The following is a 22,081-nucleotide window of genomic DNA, read 5'->3' as shown; positions in this document are numbered from 1 at the left end:
GTTGCTCGAGTCACTAGACCTTCAATTTTTTTATAGTTTACGTATAGTCTATTTCTCTGTCATATGTAATGTCAATATCTATTAGGCTCTCTATAAAATCTATGTAACGGGCTTTCGAACCGGTGACTCCCAAACCAGATGGCTTTAGGGCACCAGGTGTAAACACCCCCTCAGGCTCTACTTGCTCGAACAAAATAGGCCACAAATATCAACGTAGACAAAGAAGTGACTGCCTTCATTATCTTTTTCAATATGAAACTCAAACACTTCAACTTGTGTCTGAGCCCAACTACTAGGAAGTACGAAGATATCAAACAACTAAACATATACTCTTTTTCACTTTTGAGCTCATAAATGCAATATTGTTCATTAGCTTAGTTTCTCAAAAATAAAACCACGCATATTCATACTTATGATTCAAAATAAACTCTAACATTCATCTAACATCATTTCTTTGAAATCCACATAAACAACCATGGTTTTTCTAGATCCGTGTTAGAATTTTTTTTCATGGGACTTAAAAATTATCTAAAAATATTAGATTTTGCAAAACAATCATATAAGTTCAAACTCATTCCCTAAAAGCCTAAATTTTGTGAGTTGACGTATAAAATGTGCAAGTACGTAGATAGAAGAATCAGGACGTGCAAACTACACCCTCCCCCATGCATGAATGACACTATTGTTACTGGCACTCCCACATGCATGTATGAAACTAAGTGAATGCACATGAGAACAAGGTAATTGGGAGAAAAGAGTAAGTTACCTGGTATGACATATGAATGCATGTCCTACGATTACATAAAAATGCATACCTGATCTAACAATATACTCATGAGATACAAGAAAGCTAAGCAAAATAAAGAAAACCATCTATGAACATCTACTAGATCCTACTAAAGATACAATATACAAACCTGTGCGTGGCCTCATGCATCCATGAGGTCAACAACCTCAATGTCTTGCCTCACCACACTATCAGAAATGTAGGGCTTCAGTCACTGCCCATTGACTTTGAAAATGCCGCCCATTTGAGGGTCCAAAAGATCTATCGATCCATGTGGAAAAACTCTATGGACTATGAACGGTCCATTTCATCTGGACTTCAGCTTCCCAGGAAAAAGATGGAGATGCGAATGATAAAGCCAAACCTTTTGATCAGGCTCAAACTGCTTCCTTACAATGTGCTGATCATGGAAATGCTTGGTTCGAGCCTTGTAAATCTTGGCACTCTCGTAGGCCTCATTGCGCAACTCCTCAAGCTCACTCAACTGCAGCTTTCTCTCAGCGCCAACTTGGGCCATATCAAAATTGAACTTTTTGATAGTGCAATATGCCATATGCAACAACTCAACAGGGAGGTGACATGGTTTCCCAAAAACCAATTGGTATGGAGACATGCCAATCAGAGTCTTGAAAGCAGTCCTATAAGTCCAAAGGGCATTATCGAGGCGCTGGGACCAGTCCTTGCGGTCTGACCGAACTATCTTTTCAAGAATCCGCTTGATCTCCGTATTGAAGACCTCGACCTGACCACTAGTCTGTAGGTGGTATGGTGTGGCAATCTGATGACGTACCAAGTATTTCCTAAGTAAGGAAGCTACTTGCACATTTCAGAAGTGCATACCACCATCACTAATCATCGCTCTCAAGACTCCAAACCTACTAAAGATATTGTGCTTGATAAATTGAAGCATATCTTTATGATCATTGGTCTGGGTGGCCACAACTTCGACCCACTTGGAGACATAATCCACCATCACTAAAATATACACAAATTCGAATGAAGGCATGAAAGGACCCATAAAATCAATGCCCCACACATCAAAAATCTCAATAATCAAAATAGGAAGAAGGGGCATCATGTCACGCTTGGCGATGGATCCTGTTTACTGACAGCGCAAGCACCTCCTACAAAAATTATGGGCATCTCTATGCAGTGTCGACCACCAAAATCCAGACTGGAGGACCTTTGCGGCAGTCTTCCGACTAGAAAAATGGCCTCCACAAGCAAAGGAATGACAGAATGATAGAATGGAGTCATACTCCTCCTCAGGAACACAACTCCGAATCATCTGATCCGAACATAATAAAAACAACTCTGGTTTCTCCCAGAAATAGTGCTTCACCTGCACAAAAAATTGATCTCTCTCATTGCGGTTCCAGTGCGCAGGGTACTCTTCGATCACCAAAAAGTTGATAATATGCACGAACCAGGGCAGATGCTTGACATGAAAGAGCTTCTCATTCGAAAATGAATCATCAATCTATCCTTGATCAGTGGATGTCTCCACTGTTAGTCTGGACAAATGATCTGCTACAAGGTTCTCACATCCACTCTTATCTCGAATCTCGAGATCAAATTCTTGTTGCAAAAGGATCCAATGGATGAGACACAGTTTGGCATCCTTCTTACTCATTAGGTACCACAGAGCGGAATGATCTGAGTAAACGATGACCTTGGAGCCCAACAAATAAGAATGAAACTTCTCAAGAGCAAAAACTACAGCTAGCAGTTTCTTCTCTGTGGTGGTGTAATGCATCTGAGCATCAGAGAGGGTCCTACTAGTGTAATAAATGACAGGAGACCACCGTTCTATCTTCTGGCCAAGAATGACTCCAACCGCATAATCAAACGCGTTACACATAATCTCAAAAGGAATTGACCAATCAGGAGAATGAAGGATAGGAGCTGTGATCAGGGCCTCTTTTAGAGACATAAATGCCTTCAGACATGCATCATAAAAGATAAATGACTGGTCTTTCGATAACAAGTTGCATAATGGCCTGAAAATCCTACTAAAATCCTTGACAAACCGTCGATAGAAACCTGCATGCTGTAGGCATGAACGCACTTGCTGCACAGAGGTTGGTGGAGATAATCTAGCAATGGACTTCACTTTGGCCTTGTTGACCTCAATCCCTTTCTCGGACACAATATGCCCAAGAACAATGCCTTGTTGAACCATGAAATGACTCTTCTCCCAATTGAGCACAAGATTTATCTGTCTACAATGCTAAAGCACACAGGATAGCTTCTGAAGACAATCATCAAAGGAAGAGCCATAGACCAAAAAATTATCCATGACAATCTCAAGGACGTCATCCATCATATGCAAGAAGATCGCCATTATGCACTGCTGAAATGTTGTCGGGGCATTGCAGAGCCCGAACGACATTCTCCTATAAGCAAATATGCCATATGAGCAGGTGAACGTCATTTTTTTCTGGTCCTCAAGATGAACGACCACCTGATTGTATCCTGAACAACCGTCCAAGAAACAAAAATAATGTTGGTCTGCGAGTTTCTTTAAGATCTGGTCGATGAACGGTAATGAGAAGTGATCTTTCCTAGTTGCACTATTTAGCTTCCTATAATCAATACAGACTCGTCATCTCGTGGTAGTCCTTATAGGGACACTTTCGCCTTTTTCATTCATCTCCACGGTGAGCGCAGACTTCCTAGAGACAACCTGGGTGAGACTCACCCACTGACTATTGAAGATGGGATAAATGATCCCCGCGTCCAACCATTTGACTACCTTCTTCACCACCTCTTTCATATGGGGATTTAGCCTCCTTTGCGCCTCTCTGAAGGGCTTGACACCCTCGTCCATGATAATCCTGTGCATGCAAAAGGAGGGGTCTATCCCCTCCAGATCCGCCACCGACCATCTAATCGCCTCTTTATGCTTGTGCAAGACCTGCAAAAGCTGACACTTCTGGGTGCCAGTCAGGTCTACATAAATAATGACGGGGAGAGTCTGATCCTTGCCTAAAAAGGCATACTTGAGTGAGGCCGGTAAGGTCTTCAGCTCCAGCTCGAGTGGACTCTCTATGGACAGTCGGGCTCGCTTCTCTGCCAACTCCGGAAGCGGTTCGAAGTGCTAGGTCTAACTTAGATCACCTGCCTGACTCTCCATCGACCCATGACAATCTTCTTCGGGCGATTCATCAACCTCTTCCTGAGGTGGATCACTCAATAACCATGTATGCTCTGTATCTACGAGGTCCTGAACAAAGTCGACCTCGAAAGAAGCCTCATCGCTGACAGGCCCCATTGCCGGATGAAAAATGTTCAACCTCATCTTCCTATTGCCAAATGAGACATCCATCGTGTCTGTGCGACAATTAATACACGCATTGGTAGTGGCCAAGAAGGGGCATCCAAGTATGATGGGGGTCTGCTGCATATCATTTACTCCCTCCATATCTAAAATGATGAAGTCGACAGGGAAGTAGAAGTCCTTCACCTTGACTAAAACATTTTTAAGAATCCCTTGTGGGACCTTGACTGATCTATTTGCAAGCTGCAGAGTCATAGGCGTTGGCTTTATCTCCTTTAATCCAAAATTTTTATAAAAGAAACCTAGCAAGATATTGACACTTGCCTCAAGATCAAGCAATGCACACTCAACAATGATGTCTCCTATGACACACAAAATAATCAGAGTCCCTAGGTCCTTAAGCTTTGGTGGGGTTTGGTGTTGTAACACCACACTCACCTGCTCTGTCAAGTATATCTTCTTCGGTACTTGGGACCTCAACTTCCTTTTTTGTGTGCAAAGCTACTTTAGGAACTTTGCGTATGCAGGGACTTGTTGGATGGCATCAAGCAAGGGGAGGTTTATTTGAACGTGCTTGAATATCTCAAGCATCTCCAGCATGTTCACTCTCGTCTTGCCTAATGACTACGGTCTTTCTAGCACCTTAAGAAAGGAGGCTTTGGGAGTATAGGACTTTGAAGGCTCAGATGGTAGAGCCCTCTCGCTTTCCTGAGGTGGGATGGTAGGGACATGCTGCTTCTCACTCATTCTCTCTCTTTCTCCTGCAACCTTCCTCGCTTGGTACTGCTTCCCATTCCTAAGGGTGATTACCACCTGAGCCTACTCTTGATGGGCATCTGTCATATGCAGGCCATGCATCGACTCCTTACCCCTAGGATTCACCATGGGCTGGCTAGGTGTGATCATCGCAAAATTTTTCCTTTCTTGTATTCTTTCTCTCTTTCTTCTCTTTTCCTTTCTAGCCTCTATTTCCCTTTTTGAAGAGGAAATAAAAGATAAAAAAAGAAGAGAGAAGAGAAAAGAGAAAAGAAAAGAAGAGAGAGAGGAATTCTTTTGTGAAGGTCTCACTTGACCTTAATTTTGAAAATGTTTGAAAATTACTCACCTCCGTTTTGAAATATTTGCGGAAAAATGGAGAGACGGGATTCGCTCGTCGGTACGAGGTTCGACCGTTCCTGGCGCCTTTACCAGGGATAATCGAATCAAGGATCGAATTTATGCCTTTTGCGTTGCTAAAATATTATCTAAGAATTTATTCAAAGTCTAAAATGCACAGAGAATCATGCTTGTGCAATGCAAATGCAGAAATATATGCTTTTGAGAAAACACTTTTGGAAATTTGAGATTTTCCAAGTAATTCTGAAATAAATGGAGTGAAGAAATGACTTTTGAAAGTTGAATCTAACTTAGAGCTTGAGATAAATCTGAAAAGATATTTGAAGTTCTAAGTTTTGAAATAATCAAAGTTGGGAAAATAAATCTTGAATTGAAAAGAATGAAGAGAAAGGGGGATTTGAAGCTGAGATAGAAAAAATGAAGTTTCAAAGTCAAAATGGACTTTGAATTTGAATTTTGAATCTGGATTTTGAAGTGGAGATGAAATTCGCAATGGAATTGAATTCCAGATTTAAAGTTCGAAATCAGGATGGAATTTTAGATTTAAGAAATTCAAATGAAATTTGAAAATAGAATTGGATTTAAGAAGTCTAGCTGTGATCTGAAAATAGAATTGGTTTTGAAATATGAAATTCAAGATAGAATTTGGATTTGAAATCTGAAATTGGGAATGGAATTGGATTTGAAATCTGGATTCTCAGGATGGATTTGGTTTTGAAAATCTAAATCTGAGGTGGAATTGAATTCTAAATCTAGAATCCAAGATAGAATTTGGATTTTCAAAATCCAAATGGGACTTGTTGATGGATCTGGATTTTGAAAATCCAAATTTGAATTTAAAACTTAGGAAAAATCGAATTTTGAGATTCAGAATTAATCTCAACACTTTAGTTTTGAATTGAGAATCAAGACTCAATGAAGAATAAAGGATAAACTTGATTTAAAGCTTGAGTTTTGAAATCAGAAGATGAATCAGAAATTGAACTTTGAAAATTAGATCCAAAATGCTAAATTGAATTTGAATCCTGAAAATGAATTTAAATTTTTAAAGTTGAATTGGACTTTGAAATTGGATTTGGAATACAAGAATGATTTTGAAACCTCAATGTCAAATTGGACTTTGAAATTGAAATTGGAATCTTTGAAATAAGATAGAAGGATGAATTTGATTTGAGAAATGAAGAAGAAACTCAAAATCACTTGGATTTTGAGAAAGGATTTTTGGAAATATGATGTAATTTTGTCCTAAATGATGAGATGAATTAAAGAATTTTGAAATTGAATTTGAAAAGCATATTTCATTCTTTAAATGAATTAAAATAAGATTGAAGATATAATACATCCCTGACTATGGTCATTGAATGTATTATATAGTAATCATATTTAAATTCAAGTGAAGAATGAAACACATTTTGTGCCTTTATAGAGTTTAAAATGAAATTAACTCTCAATATATCCTGACTATGACCATTGATATATATTTTGAGTTAATTTTAAATTAAACTCTGATAAAGGAAGAAAATATTTTAAAAAAATAATGATTTTTGAAAAGGATCCAGTGTAGATCCAGTGTTATTCCATAAAAGATGAAAATCCTAAGTTTTGTTCATACCCTCACTATGGCCATTGATGCAAATCATCAACTTAGGGTTTAATCACCTCTTATTACAATGGTGCACGTGTCATTCGTGTTTCCATTCGTGAATTTTTGAGATAAAGAAGAAAATGATATGAAAACAAGCAATTTCTAAGATATATGCATGTTCATACATTCTAATCTAATGTAAGGAATGAGAAATTCTCATTATAGTTTTAGCTATTACGACATTGGAATAGAAATTACAAATTCTAAGCTAAGAAGGGAGATAACCCTTTTCATACATTTCCTGCAAAAACATGATTATCATACAATCAAAATATATCATATGAATGATGTTAAAGGATGTGTATGATATATACATATATCTGGAAGGATGAAGGGAATGAAAGTGCCTTGTCAGATAAAAGCATATTGAATGATATGAATAGAAGGAATCCACACTTCTAATTCAACAATTCTTATGAGAGGGAGTGCGATTCCGTAATCCTTAAGTTAACTCAAAAAAAGCAATGCTAAAATCAAAGGGATTAAGCAAGCGAACTGAGGCTAATGGGGGAAACATCTTAGCTGATGTCGATGCATGTGGCTAAGCAACAACAGTCCCAAGGGCTTGTTGGATTCATGATCTCCGCAACGGGTAACATGGGTTGGGTGTTGTATGAAGTGCAGTTGTAAGTGATGTGGAAGGCAGGTGAATGTGGTGGCTGGCGTGGTTGGTGATTGGTTTTTGTAGCCATTGCTGGAGACAAGCAGCCCACGCGACTGTTGTGCTTAGGGGAACACACAAAGCTATAATAGGGTGTATATGATGACATGCTGTGCATAGGCTAAGGGTTCCTGTATAGTACAGTGAGGAAACACAAGGAAGTGCAAAGGGGTTTTGATGTGTGAAGGATAATATGGGACACATGAATGTGAGGTGCAGGAGATATAACACTAATATATGCATTATGATGACACAAATCGCAAATGATTAACTTACCATGCAACTTATATGAATGCTGAATAATTTCTAACATTTAGCAATATTCATAGATGCAAATTAACATAATATTGCAAAACACATACAGCTAATATACAAACTAGCATGTGCATTGTGATTTAATGTGTGCGAGCTAACATATATAACACAGGAATATAACCAATATAAAATGAAAACTGTACAAATGCAGGAATTCTAACACCGTGTGGCTTTAATTACAGAGGTTCCTGAAAAGCATAGAGGTGAACTAAAGAATTGAGATGCTCATCAGAGCTTAGCGTCTTTCCAATATCCAACGAGCATTTCCTTCGTTCTGGGTCAGCTTTGCAGAAGCTTCAGTGCCCTTTTATTGACTTTCAAGTGTGCACAGTAAGAATGAAGAACCATTCCAATCAAAGCAGTAAGAATGTCTCAAATATATATTATCATCTATTTCCTTGGATCGTGCATATATGAAAGTCTAAAACCAAATCTATCTTGAGATATCCTAATATTGTGATACATGACAGGTGATGCAATGTTTGATGAGGCTATAAGAGATGCAGAGAAGTGAGATATGGAAGCTGAAGCTATAATTTTGGGGAGTGATGGCTTGCTGATGAGGGTAGCAGGGAAGTGTATCTGGAGGTGATATAAATGGTGGAAGTGGAAGGATGTAGTTGGGAGGGTATTGTACTGTGGAAAGTGGGTGATATATGTATGCAGAAAATAAAGATATGTGACAGGTGAGTAAAATGCCAGGGGTGTATTGTGGTTGTGATGGATGTAATGTGATTCTTACAGACAACATGTATACAGAAAGCACATGCACGAGCAAAATATTACATAAGTACATATATAGAAAACAAGAAAGCATCAATGGGGGATAAACATACATAACATAACGAATAAAATGGATTTGAAATTTTAGACATCAAGGCAAAAATTAAGGCAGGATACTATATGATGAATTTTGAATAGTGCATACCATGATAAAAACCAGAGATGTTAACAAAGAGATATCAAATTGATATACATTATATTATAATAAAACTGATCAGTGTAAACAGCAATTATAAACGATGATATAACATCATGGTAAAGTAAGGAAATCAGAGATCATATTAAAATATAGATATAGAAAATCTTGTGAACAAAAGTACAGAGCAAACCAAAACAGTTACAAAAAATTTTAATGAGACACCACACATTAATGCTACATGATACTGGAGGGCATTTAAAAGACACATCTGAAAAGAAATCGCCTGCTAATAGAATCCTGCAATGTCAAACCACACAAAAGTTTAAAGAGACGTAAGCTCAATACAGAAATTCAGATCGAAACCTACGAAATAGGCCAGGATCAGAATACAGTATCAAAGAAATGGGATGTTTGACAGGGTAACGAGACCAAAAGATGACAAAATGCAACTCCTCGTAAATGTTGTTGTTGGAATACTAATGTACACAAAGCCTGGTACCTAGAGCTTCAAGCTTTTGCCTACTATTAATTAGATGTTGATGTCAAACAAAGAAAAAAATGTCACTAGTTAAGCAGAAGAACAAAGACACCTTATGAAACGTAACCTCCAATTATGGCACTATTAGGCTTTTGGCCACACAATGAGCAGTTTTATCAAGGAAAATGAGATGCCTCCGAATGACACTTGCTTGATCAGACGCAAATGTCTATACCAATCCCTGTTCCCTCAAAGAGGTCTTAGAACTCTTGAAGATGTTACAACTCTGATAGCCTCGCCAATTTGGTCATCATATTATTCTTAATCCTAACAACAACTGTATAATCCTGGACAGATAGCTTCAGATCTTTGAAGGTCTTCAGCTACTAACTATATCCTCCCTTCTTTTTTTTAGGCAACGTCTACACTCGTATCAATGACAGAACAGGCAAAGTGAAATTGATAGACACAAAAAAATCAAAGCGATAAGAGTCCCGACGTATGTGAATAATCATGATTAATCCGAAGAAAATAAAACATAAAATGGAGAGTCAAGATCTCAACCGATTCATTGCAATGGGATCAGGGTTCTAATGTAAACAAGGAATTGAAGTCGGGGAAAGAAATTAGAAATGAAACCAGCCATGGCTTAGAATAATAATAATAAAAAAAACAAAACAGTAAAATATAAAGAAAAGCAGAGAGAACAAAGTGTTGGAACACATTCGTTCCCCTTGATCTTGCTTGTGTATAACCCGATTTGTTATAGACAAATCAATATTACAGAGAGTGCATTAATAAATTTAAAATAAGGAAATCAATGAAAAAAAAATCGGGAAAACAAAGGGGAATGCAGTAAAGCAACAAAAGAAGTGAACGATATGAAAAGAAATGGAGGAGGAGATGAGGCACTTACCGCTAGTTGCTGACGGGGTTAATCTCCTTCAGCCGATCGAAGAAAAACCAAGGAGGAGAAATAAGAGGAGAAAAAGGGGGAATGAGGAGAGACGCAGGGAGTATAATCGATGGGCACACAATGGATCTTGTAGGAGGGAGTTCCCTCCTTTTCTACCGTGGAACCCCTTTTCTGTTGAAGAAGAAAAGGGGATTCAAAAGCTTGATCGTGGACAGAAAGGGATCAGAGGAGATCGTGAATAAGAAGAGCACATGAGGAGGCAAAAGACAAATGTAAAAATCGATCCCCGACCCCTTCCTCTGTGTCTCTTCTTATAGAGGGATGAGCAAGGATCGTGAAGGAGAGAGAAGGGTGTGTGAAGCAATGACAGGGTGAAGATGGATGAGGAAACGGAGGCCTGCGGCTTTTGTTTGATAACAGAAGGCCGTTAGGCCTTCTTCGAATTTGGTCCTTTCAATTTTCTAAAATTTTCAGAATAAGGTTTCTTGAAAAGGAATCTTTTCAAAAGGGTGGTTTTCACTAAAAGAATAACTTTCAAAAAGGGGTTTTCTAAACTATTTTTTTGTATTTTTCTTTTGTATTTTTATTTTTTGCTCTTTTCTTCATTTTCTGTATATTTTATTTTTTTTTGGTATTTTTGAAATAAAATTCTAAAACTAAGGAATTTTTAAACTAAATTTACAAACATTTACAAAAGAAGGGTTTTTTGAGAATTCGGGGTTATTTTGGAGAAATTTCTTCAGAAAATGGGTTTGGATACAAGTTTTGAGAAAATATTCAAGTTTTGAACCTCGAATCGAGAAATACAATGCGATGGATCCAAATGGATACCGGATGAACTGTCTGAGCCTTTCAAAAGTTATTTTGGTAATTTTGAGAATTTGGTTTAAAAATTGGATAACGAAGCTCAGGTTTGGATTCTGATATTGGATCCGGATCCAAAATCGAGTCAGATATAAAAAATTGATTTGATTCTAGTAAATTTGAGAAATAAACTGGAATTTTGATTGAAAAAAATGACTTAATTATTTAGAAAATGGAGGCCAAGGGCAAAAAGGGAATATTTACAACATTTTGAAAAATTTGGGGTGTTTACAGATGCCCCTCTTTGCTACTAAGCCAGTTGAAAGCCGAGCTTAGTGGCAAAGAAAACACTCTAAATTTTGAAAAAAAAAACCCGAGTCATCAGATCTGAGCTGGGTGTGGAAGAATTTGCTTTTGAAAAGACATGGTTTTTCAGGCTTAATACCTTATCCTAAATGGTATTGGGGAGACGAAATCCTTGAAAATGATATGACTGAATAACAGAAATTTGGAAATCGTGATGGGACTTTTGGTAAAGGTCCCAAAAATGGTGGAAAATCAGAATTTTGATCAAGTCTTATGGGTGAGGCAAAATCAATTTTTTGGAATGACTCAGGTTTAGCCCTTAACTTGGATGGGATGAAGATATCTCAAGATAACCTGAATGAGGAAAGGAATATATGAGGACCTTGATGGGACATTTTTTGAAAATGCCTCGTGAGATGAAGCTCAAGTAGGATCCTATCCTGGATGGATATACAAAGCATGGATTCCTCGATGGGAAGAACCATGATGGGACTGAAAGAAAACACCTCGTCAAAATGAGGAACCTCGTCGAAACGAGACTCAGGTTTAACCCAAACCTGAAAAAGGAAGATACCTCGAGGGGTGAGGTTCAGGCTTAACCCTTAACCTGAAGGGGACGACCAAATGAAATCCTCGAACGAAGAAATCATGATAGGACCTTTCGGAGTTTGGACAAACAAATCCAAAAGAGGTTCGCGAAAGGAGGAAAATGAAGTTCCCTAAAGCTTAAAAAAATGGATGATCTTGGGCGCCTCATTGCTGAGACTAAATCAGCTTTTGAAATTGATGACCTCTCGCAGAAAATTCAGGTTTGACCCTTAACCTGAGTGGGTACGACCATACAGAATTCCCGAATGAAGAAACCATGATGGGATAAGAAGAAATACTTCAACGAAATAAGGAAAGTCTTTTAGAAGATATAAACAACGCTAGGTTGCATCAAAATGGATATTGAATATTTATTTCATTCTTGGAATAGCTAGAAAATTTTGCCAATAAGATAAAACTGTAGTTGACTCAAACGCTTGAAAATGTGCACGTATGTGCAAAAGACATTCCCTCTTTTACATAAAGTATTTCCTCCAACGAGGTTAACTCCTCGGTCTTAAGAGTCAAATTCAAAATTTTAGCGCTGATGATTTTCTTCAAGGAAGCCATCCATTTCCTTGACATGAGGAGAGAAGAAATATTCTTAATTTCATAAAAGCATGTAGTGAAAAGATATTGATAAAAGAATTTCGCATAAGAAAAGATGACTTCTGGCAATTTGGCAGTTTGATATCTGGGTGTTTTTTCATGATAATCTTTTTGCACTCCTTTTGAGTCATTGAGCTTTCTTGGGTTTTTACATCATCCTTCATTTGGAGATGTCCTGACTTTTCTCTCTCTTTTTTTCGGGGAAGGGTACGTCACAAACTCCTTTCTCTTGAAAATGTTCTGATCTTTCTTTTTCTCAGGAATTATACTGATGATATTGGCTCAAAAGGTCTTTAGATGGTAACAGAAATCAAATATCTTTTAGGGTTTGTCAGTAGGTTCATCGCATCTACCTTCATCTTAATGGTGATCTGAACTTTCCCTGGAAGGATCCGTCAAAAACTCCTTCATCTCAGAGATGATCCAAATCTTCTTTGGCCTTGGGGTCTAGCTCGCATATTCGTCTTTATCTTGACGATAATTGAGAGATCCCTTTTGCAGATATTTGATTGCAACTTAAATGGACGAGGAGATATGGATTGAATGAATTCTTTTTATAACTCAGGATATTTCCACTACCTGATTGCCAGAAAATCGTCTTCAAAACATGCGCCATAGCCATGATCAATATCAATTCGCGTCTGGCTTTTCAACATCATTAAATACTTCTTTCGCTAACCATACCGAGGATATTTCTTACATCCTTTTGGTTGATCAACAAGGACAGAATTTAAATTTTATCTTTTTTCGCAAAAAGCTTTACCTTTTGGAAAAAATACTAGAGGTAATTTGAGGTGATTCCTTTGTGTAGTAAAATATTGACATCAACAAATGTCTTTAATCAAATTGGCAAAGTTTTCGAGGATCCTTTATGAAATAATCACTCAATATAGATTTTAATGAGACCTTGAGCTGAATCTTTGATTTTGGAAATTTTGACCAGTAAAAACTGGGACCTTTTATTTAATGGCCAGCGAAGGAGCTGGGACTGTTGATTAAATAACCAACAAAAGTTAGAACCTTTGATTTAATGACCAGTGACAGACTGGGACTTTTGATTTAACGACCAGTGGAAAACTAGAACTTTTCATTTAACGACCAACGAAAGTTGGAACTTTTGATTTAACGACCAGTGAAAACTTGGACCTTTCATTTAATGACCAGTGAAGGAGCTGAAACCTTTGATTTAATGACCAACGAAAACTGGGACCTTTCATTTAATGACCAGCGAAGGAGCTGGAACCTTTGATTTAACGACCAGTGAAAACTGGGACCTTTCATTTAACGACCAACGAAGGAGCTGGAACCTTTGATTTAACGACCAATGAAAACTGGGACCTTTCATTTAACGACCAGTGAAAACTGAGACCTTTGATTTAACGACCAGCGAAGGAGCTGAAACCTTTGATTTAACGACCAGTGAGAACTGGGACCTTTCATTTAACGACCAGCGAAGAAGCTGGAACCTTAATGATGTGATCTAAGATTTGAGACTTTTTTAGAAACAACCAGTATGAAGACTGAGTTTTGTGAATGAACTTTATCTTTAGATTTAAAGATTTTGAGAGGTAACCCGTGCGAGGACTGGGTTTTTCAAATGAACTTGGTCTTTAGATTTGAAAATTTTGCAAAATAACCAGTGCGAGCACCGGGTTTTCCCAAATGAACTTGATCTTTAGTTGAAAATTTTGAGAGATAACCAGTGCGAGGATGGGGTTCCTCAAATGGATTTGGTCTTTAATTTGAACATTTTGAGAAATAACCAGTGCGAGAACTGAGTTTTTCAAATAAACTTGGTCTTTAGATTTGAATTTTTTTTTGCAGAATAACCAGTGCGAGCACCAGGGTTTCCCAAATGAACTTGATCTTTAGTTGAAAATTTTGAGAGATAACCAGTGCGAGGACCGGGTTCCTCAAATGGACTTGCTCTTTATTTGAAAATTTTGAGATATAGCTAGTGCGGGGACTGGATTCCTCAAATGAACTTGCTCTTTATTTGAAAATTTTGAGAAATAGCCAGTGCGGGGACTGGATTTCTCAAATGAACTTGCTCTTTATTTGAAATTTAAAAAAAAAAATGACCTGTTCAAGGACTGAGTTCCGAAAAATGGTTCGATCTAAGATCAAAAATTTTAAATGACCAGTTCGAGGACTGGGCTCCGAAAAAATGATTCGATCTAAGATCGAAAATTTAAAATGACCAGTTCGATGACTGGGTTCCAAAAAATGGTTTGATCTAGGATTGAAAATGACCAGTTCGAGCACTGAATTTTTGAAAATGTACTAGTAAGAGCACTGAATTTTTTAAAATGTACCAGTACGAGCACTAGATTTTCCAACTGAGAGTCGAGAAGGAGGCTGACATTTTTAAGATATTTGGAGATTGAAGCAAGAATGATTGCCGAGGTTTCAGGATTATCCCTTATCTTGAAGGGGAAATTGAATAGACATTTGATGATAATTTAGGAAATCATAAAAAAATGATTCAGGTTTATCCCTTAACCTGAAAGGGAAAAAAATACCTCGAAGGCCGAGGTTCAGGTTTGTCCCTTAACCTGAAAGGGAAAAAGAAGATTTTGTGAAGAGATAACCTGAGACTTGAATTTAGAAGGGATATGACAAGATTTATGATTTATGATCTATGATTTAGATGGACCAGCACAGTTAGCTGTATGCGGTCCAATTTTCAGGATTAACCCCTTATCCTGAATGGGAAAAAGACAGAATAAAATTTGGGAAGATAGAAGGAGATAGAATTTGATGAAAGACTGATAAAAATGGAGAAGATTTGAGGAAATTGATGAAAATTTTGTTTTGTAAAAGAATTCTCACAAGTAGCATTGTTGCTCCTATGAGTCATCTCAGGATTATCCCTTATCCTGAATGGGAACACCTCAAAGAACGAGGGTCAGGTTTATCCCTTAACCTAAGCGGGAAAAAGGAGAAAGGAAATACCTCATGGGAAAAGCGGCATCAGGTTTATCCCTTAACCTGAAAGGGTAAAAAGTTGATAAAATTTAATAAAATTTAGGAAAATTGATAAAACTTGATAAAATTTGATAAAATTGATGTAAACTTTGATAAAAATATGAATGAAACTAATAAAGACAACAATATTAACTGAAAATTTATAAGATTTGAGAAAAACGAGTTTGTCTGATCCTGCCTGCATATGAGATCTTCAAAGTGAAAGGAAAAATGTTCATTTGAAAGACAAGTGAGAAATCATTTTTGGGAAGAGGATCAACCGCAAGAAGAATGATCAGTGCGAGAGCTGATCTTTGAAAGGAAATCAACACGGGAGATCATCATGAGGGTCAATTTTTGTAGGTAACGGTTTGAAAAACCTTCTTTTTGAAAAAGAAGATCAACAACAGGTTTGATTTTTGAGAACAATGGTTTGAAACAATTTTTAGAAAAGAAGATCAACACGAGGGTTGATTTTTGACAAAGGTTGGACCAAAAATATTTGAACTTTTTGGTTATCATAACGAAGATTTTGCAAAAACTTTCAAAATTTCATGATTTTTTGAAAAACCCTCATAGGTAATATCATTTCTCTCATGAATGGTGTTAGGATTGTCCCGCATTCTGAAAAAGAACAAGAATTTAAATGCCTCAGTATGGCAAAAGAAGGAAGTATTGGATATCAAAGACATAAAGAAAATTGACCTTTAATTGATAAGCAAAGGTTGATAACAAAACTGAATATTTATAAGTACTTTGACGAAAATGGTTCATAAAAGACTGAGCTGACTTGCCCCTACAAGACGACTGACAAAAAGGAATGACAGTGAAGAAAAACTTTGACATCCTCAATTCTTTGAGTGGTCCGGAAATGGCTCGGTCCTCGTCCTCCACCAGAAGATTCCTATCAATATAGTCTTGTATCATATGCTTGAGGACAAAGCAGTACTCTGTATCGTGCCCCATCGTCCTATGGAACTTGCAGAATTGGTTTTTAAATTTTCCCAATGTTATCGTTGCAAAATTTTTCCCGTATTCCCTTCCTCGCGGAAGAGAGAGGGAAATGCTTTCGCGATTCAAACTTGACCGGATTTTGAAAATTGTTTTAAAAATACTCGCCTCCGTTTTGAAAATTGCGGGAAAATCCATGGGATGGGGCTCGACCTGTCGATACGAGGTTCGACCGTTCCTGCCGCCTTTAACAGGGGTAATCGAACCAAGGACCAAAATTGTGCTTGACTTAGTGAAATTACCGAAATCGTGTTCTATCCTAAATGCACAGAGAATTCAGGCATGTGCTATGAGATTTTTGGAAAATGTAAATTGGAAAATATGATGTATGCTTAGAAAACATTTGGAGTTGAAAAGCATTTCTCAGGAAAAAGATAGAAATCAATCTCTCAGGAAACTCAGACGAAGAAGGTTTGAAATCTCGAGAAAGTTTATAAAGATTTGAAAAATCTTGAAGAAGTGAGAATCTCGAGAAAATCTTGAGAAAGTTTATAAAGACTTGGAAAACCATGAAGAAATGAGAATCTCAGGAAAAATTTTGAGAAAGTTTAGAAAGACATGGAGAATCATGAAGAAATGAGAATCTCAGGAAAACTGAAGGAATTCTTGAGAAAAGATGATCATTTGAAAAGGAAAACACTTGTCAGGAAAACTCGGACTTTGAGAATTTTCTTATGAAAATGAGGGAAAATCTATAGGAAAACTCATTGGAGAAGGAAATTCAAAACTTAGGAAATTGAAATCCTGAAAATATTGTCCTTGAAATATTTGAAAATCGATTTTTGATTCTTGAGAAAGATGAAAATTCCTTTTGAAAATGGATCTTAAGAAAATAACTTTTTAGGGAAAATCACGGGAAAACTTTGATTTGGGAAATCCAACTCCTAATTGTTGAGAAACTTTGTTTTGATGTCACATAATATGATACACTGTCATATTTGATTTTATATGATATGATAATATGTCCTCTTGAAAAATGTTATATTATGACTGAATATGTTTTGCCATAAATCTAACGAGTATTTGATGCAAGGATATCTCACCCAAAAAGGATGGAGACTTCATGTTCAAGTACAACTAGTGCAATCATACTCCTTGAAGAAAAAGCTTGATGAGCCATGCATTCCTAAAGATCGACTGAAGAGATCGGCTACCTCAAGATGAAGACTTTTTTCTTCTTTAGAGTCATATGTAACAGAACCTTCAGGAACATGCATATTGCATATTACATACTCATTCATAAAAACTATATCATAAAAGTATACGATAGTTTCAAAAAGCTCCTTTTTGAAAACTAATAATTGTACATTCTTACAACCCTTTATGAAAAAGGTATTTTGACATGATTTCAAAATGTAATAATTGTACCTTACATCATATACAAGACAACATGAAAAGAAATGTAGGAAAAAGATAAAACATGAAATCGGCTACATAAAGAAAAACAAATATAATATGTTTTGAAAAGACTCTAGTTAACTTCTTTAAAGAAATGATTTTAAATATAGGAAAAAAGACAAAACATGAAATCGGCTACATAACAAATATAATATGTTTTGAAAAGACCCTAGTTACCATCTTTAAAGAAATGTTTTCAAATATGGGTAAAAGACAAAACATGAAAATCAGTTACACAAAGAAAACAAATATAATAAAGTTTTTGAAAAGACTCTAGTTACCTTTTTACAAACCCATAGAATGTCGACTTACTTGAAGTCATCATTCTCTTTGTATAGCATTAAATACCTCCTGTAAGAAATCCCTGTTAAATATCCTTCTCAACAATGTCGACTTTCTTGTAGTCCTCATTCTCTCTGAAGACTTTGAAAACCACAACATAAAGAAAACACTTGACATGACTATGTACAAATAAATATCTCAAAGCACTCATTGTACTTACACTCATTTAAAGTAAAGAAGTACTTATGTACCTCAAATCATTAATTAGAATAAAGACAAAACCACTATCCAACGTTCAATGTACTATTGTAAGAAATAGACTTTTTATATAAAATATGTATTACCTAAAATATTACAACGACTAGTGTACCCTATATTTTACTTTTATGGAAAAAGACTTTTTCGAATTTCTCTAAAGATGTTTTTGAAATGACATATCATTTCACATCTCAAGAAAGCTACGATTTCAAAATGTAACGACTACTTTTTTAAAAGCTATATAAACACACTCAAATAAACTATTCAACATGGAATGGAATGGACATGTGAGCTTACAACGAGAAAAATTCCTATTCATTATTTGAAAAGAGAGCCTTGAAAAAGAAAGAGAAAAAGAAAAAGAAAAGAGAAAAAAATCAAGTGTAGCTCTTTGACAAAGAGTATCCTCTGAGTGACAAACAGAACATTCTAAGAATCCTTCATTCGTGCATTCATATCATTCTGAAGGTTCTATAGGAAGTATTGTAACTTTCTGTTATTCACTGTATTCCTTCTTTGTTGAAAGAAGTAGACCTCTGTGAAAGAGGGTGTGCCCTTCTCTGTTGAGAGAAGAAGACCTCTGTGTAAGATGGTGTTGTCCTTCTCTGTTGAGAGAAGAAGACCTCTGTGGAAGAGGGTGTGCCCCTTCTCTGTTGAGTGAAAAAGACCTCTGAGGAAGAGGGTGTTGTACTATTTATCCGGGGACTCGGATGTTATAGTGGAAAGCTCAAGTGGTTTGCTTGGGGACTGGATGTAGGTCTGGGTATTGACTGAACCAGTATAAATTCTGTGTTTTATGTGTTGTGCCTTATTGTCTGATTATTTTATTTTATTGATCTTTATCGTATTTCACTATTCACCCCCCCTCTAGTGGAATTTCATTTGGTATTAGAGCAGGTTTGCTGGTTTCGACATAACAAGTCTTTCATCACAAATGGCATCTACCTCTTATGCTCGTGATATTGAATGTCAACACGCATCTCGTCCTCCTTTCTTCAACGGGTCCAACTATGGATACTGGAAGTGCAGAATGGCTATATTTCTCAAGTCCATAGATTTTGCTGTAAGGAAAATTGTTGAGCATCCATACACATCTCCATCCGCAGACTATAACTTATGGTCTGATGAAGAAAAGAAAATGGCAAACCTAAATGCAAAGGCTATGAATGCCTTATATTGTGCCATTGATCAGAACGAATTCAATAGAATATCTATATGTGAATCTGCATATGATATTTGGCATTCTTTAGAGGTTATTCATGAAGGAACCAACAAAGTGAAAGAAGCCAAAATCTCATATCTTGTCAGAAAATATGAGTTGTTCAAAATGAACAAAGATGAACCCATCACAGAGATATTTACCAGATTCACCAACATCACCAACGATCTGAAATCTCTGGGTGTAACATATTCCCAGACAGAAAAGGTGAAGAAAATCTTGAGATCTCTCACAACTGATTGGGAGAAAAAGACTACAGCTATTGAAGAAGCTCAAGATTTATCTAAGCTTACTCTGGACGACTTAATAGGCAATCTTATGGCCTATGAAGTCCACATGAAAGAAAGAAGGGAAGAAGAACAACCGTCAAAGAAAACTCTAGCTTTCCCAGCTCTATCTGAGAATGAAGACTCAGATAAAGAATCCGAAATTGTGCTACTAACCAGAAAATTCCAGCGCTTCATGAGAAGGAACCGGCTTCCAAACAAGCACAAGGAAAGAAAAGATCCTAAGGAAGATCCCATGTGCTATCAGTGTAATAAGCCAGGTCACTTGAGGCGTGATTGTCCCCTTCTCAAAAGAAAGTCCAAGACCGAGGAACCAAAGAAGAGGTTCTTCAAGAAAAAGGCTCTGCATGCTCAATGGGATGACTCAGAACCATCCACCAGTGAAGAGTCAAGTGATGATGAAGCCGAAACTGCAAACATGTGCTTCATGGCAAACGAAAGCTCTGTAAGTGAAATTTCTGATTTTTCCTTTGAAGAACTTCTAGATGCTTTTCAAGAACTATTTGAAGAATCTAGAAAATTAAGCTTCAAAAATAAAACTTTAAAATCTGAAAATTTAGAGCTTTCCCAGAAAAATGAAAAACTCAGCAATGAAAACTCTTAGTTGAAAAAGAAAAATCTCTTTATTACTTCTGAAATCTTATCTACTAGCTTCAAGACTAAAAATCTGCAAGTAGAAATTTCAGAATTAAAAAGTAAAACTGAAAACCTTATGAAAATGGTTTTCAAGTTTACTAAAGGAAAAGAGAACTTGGATAAACTCCTATCTTCTCAAAAAGTCTCTTTCTACAAGAATGGTATTGGCTACTCTCATTTTAACAAGCCTTCTTATATGAATCAAAAGACCACTTTTTGTGAAAAGTTCGTCTGAACCAAATAAGGAGTATTATAATGTTAATTTTTTTAACTCCTCTAAGGTTGTAGACAAACCCAAATCCAAATGGATATGAGTACCAAGGTCTAACAAAAAGGGACCCGATTGGGTACCAAAAAGAAATTTTACTTAATGATTTGCAGGCTCCAAACAAGAAGAACAGATGAATTCTAGACAGTGGATGTTCAAAACACATGACTGGACATTCAGACCTCTTTGTTGTTCTTCATAAAAAAGGAGGAACCGTCACCTTTGGTGATAACAACAAAGGTTTGATAATAGGTATTGGTAATATTGGAAATATAGATAAACCTCTTATCAAAGACGTTCTCCTGGTTAAAGGCTTAAAACATAACCTTCTAAGTATTAGTCAAATGTGTGATACAGGTTATAAAATTAGCTTTAATCATAATGCTTGTCTTATAGCAGACACCAACGAAAATATTATCTTAAAAGGTATAAGAAAAAATAATATATATGAACTATACCTAGAAAACATCACAGAACATTGCCTCATAGCTAATAATGACTCTCAACATCTATGGCACATGAGAATGGGTCATGTCAATTCTAAATACATGTCTAAATTAGCTAAAGATAAGTTAGTACGTGGGTTACCCAAAATATCTTTTAAAAAAGATTATTTTTGTGATGCGTGTCAATTAGGAAAACTGTCAAAATCTTCTTTCAAATAAAAAAATATCATTTCAAGCAAAAGACCTTTAGAGCTTCTCCACCTGAATCTTTTTAGTCCTTCTAGGGTAGCTAGTCATAATCACAATAAATACGTTTTTGTCATTGTAGATGACTACTCAAGATTTACTTGGGTAATATTTTTGAAAAACAAAAGTGATACGTTTTGCCAATTTGAAATTTTATGTAAAAAATTACAAAATGAAAAATCTTGTTCTATTGTTAAAATCCGTAGTGACCATGGAGGAGAATTTGAAAATGAACTTTTTGTAACTTGCATGGTATTTCTCATAACTTTGCCTTTCCTAGAGCTGCACCTCAAAATGGTGTAGTAGAAAGAAAGAATAGAACCCTTCAGGAATCTGCTAGAACTATGCTCCATCACAATAATCTTGCTAAATCTTTTTGGGCAGAAGTTGTTAATATTGTATGCTACATAACAAATAGAGTTCTCATTAGACCCTTATTAAATAAAACTCCATATGAACTATTCTATGACAGAACTCCAAGAATAGACTATTTCAAAGTCTTTGGTTGTAAATGCTTTATCCTAAACACAAAAGATAGCCTAGATAAATTTGATGCTAAATCTTTTGAAGACATATTTTTAGGATATTCAAGTCATAGTAAAGCATACAGGGTTTTCAATAAGTGTTCTAACTCTA

General features: G+C 36.4%; 1 pseudogene; it reads right to left on the bottom strand.

Moving 5' to 3' along the window:
* Positions 1-4,115, bottom strand: part of LOC149813202 (uncharacterized) — a 113,447-nt pseudogene extending 109,332 nt beyond the window's left edge.
* Between the last annotated feature and the right edge of the window lie 17,966 nt (positions 4,116-22,081).

Source organism: Nuphar pumila, chromosome 16 (assembly GCF_984573655.1).
Source record: "Nuphar pumila chromosome 16, dmNupPumi1.hap1.1, whole genome shotgun sequence".
Classification (NCBI taxonomy): domain Eukaryota; kingdom Viridiplantae; phylum Streptophyta; class Magnoliopsida; order Nymphaeales; family Nymphaeaceae; genus Nuphar; species Nuphar pumila.
The sequence above is the reverse complement of the archived record's forward strand: the minus strand, read 5'-3'. Positions and strand labels throughout refer to the sequence as shown.